Source organism: Chiloscyllium plagiosum, unplaced genomic scaffold (assembly GCF_004010195.1).
Source record: "Chiloscyllium plagiosum isolate BGI_BamShark_2017 unplaced genomic scaffold, ASM401019v2 scaf_78452, whole genome shotgun sequence".
In the NCBI taxonomy this organism is placed as follows: domain Eukaryota; kingdom Metazoa; phylum Chordata; class Chondrichthyes; order Orectolobiformes; family Hemiscylliidae; genus Chiloscyllium; species Chiloscyllium plagiosum.
Genome location: NW_025154542.1, coordinates 1 through 1,429, shown reverse-complemented (window position 1 = coordinate 1,429; position 1,429 = coordinate 1). Strand labels below are relative to the sequence as shown.

The 1,429-nt window shown below is 48.2% G+C and overlaps 1 non-coding gene across 1 annotated transcript; it reads left to right on the top strand.

Moving 5' to 3' along the window:
• Positions 1–19: 19 nt before the first annotated feature.
• trnan-guu lies at positions 20–93 on the top strand. Its single transcript has one exon. It is a non-coding gene; the product is annotated as a tRNA-Asn (tRNA).
• Positions 94–1,429: the final 1,336 nt, after the last annotated feature.

Here is a 1,429-nt window from a genome sequence, read left to right as displayed (position 1 = left end):
GCAACCCGCGTGGTCCCCTGTCTCTGTGGCGCAATTGGTCTGCGCGTTCGGCTGTTAAGCGAAAGGTTGGTGGTTCGAGCCCACTCAGGGGCGGTGTGTTCGTTGTTATTCCTTGGTTTCAAAGCTGTGTGCTTTTGATGGGGTCAGGAAAATGTTCCCCAAACGGAAATCTTCTCCACAAAGGGGTTTCTGAATTGAATTAATTTCGAACGTCAGGGACTGCGGATGCGGAGAAGCCGAGACAAAAAGAGAAACTTGGCAGGTTTGACAGTACCTGTCGGAGAAAACAGAATCCTGAAATGGTGCCTCTGATTCTCTTTCTACGGATGCTGCCTGACCTGCTGATTTCCTCCTGCAATTTCTAGTTTTGTTTTTAACTGAAAGTTCATTTCATCTTTTGGGATGAAACACCTAAATATCTGCAAACACCGTGTGCAGATATTTAACTCTTTCGAAACACTGTGAAGTGATTGGATTCAAACAAACTCTGCGATGATTCACTCTTTCTCAGCTCCAAAGGCACACAGACCTGGGAAGTGAAGTTGTCAGTGTGGTTCTGTATTCGTGGGCCGACTGGTTAATGCGATGGACTTGAAATCCATTGCGATTTCCCCACGCAGGTGTGAACCCTGCCGAGTACAAAATGAGAAATGTCGTCGAAAAGAAAGGGAGTTTGCTCCCCGGCTTCTTCTTTCAGATTCAAATCAGTGGAGGGGGAAAAATATTTCACTCACATTAGGACTGGTGGGAATCTGCAACCCACTGCCTGTTCGGGTGGAACAAGCAGATACCCGCAGAGCTTCTTTTGAGGCTGTGAGCAAAGTGTTTGGAAATGAGACTAGAACAGGGACGGGCATGAAATCGTGATCGAAATGAAGCAGGCACCTGAGGACAAGGGCGTTTCCTTTGCGAGTGAAAGATACTGCTTCACAAAGTTAGGACTATGGAAGGGAATCAGTGACGGTGATTATCTTTGGTTGTTCACCTTGTGAAGGTTCCCATTGCTGCGCATGTCCGTGTTAACGTCAGAACTCTGCAGCATGGCGGCGTTAGATACGCACAGGGCCGGGGCGCAATGGATGACGCATCTGACTCCACCTACCTGTTTGAAATGCAGCTCACAGCTTCTTCACACACCCCAATTAATCTTTCTCATTGTCCTGAAGCCGGCATACGGTTTGAATTCCCGATCTGCGGGAATAGGAATCTTTTCACTGTCTTGCGTCAGTCAGTGTCCCCGAGAACATCGGAGTCAAGTCACAGCGCTGTCAGATGAGGGGAAGCTGAAATAGCCCCACACGCTGCTCACGGGCACATTTTACTTTCCCCAACTCAACGCCTCATCCACTGCGGCTCCTGGGAGTGGAAAGAAAACAATCACCAAAACCCAGCCTTAGCTTTGTGAATCTTCAGAAAATCAGCAAACGTT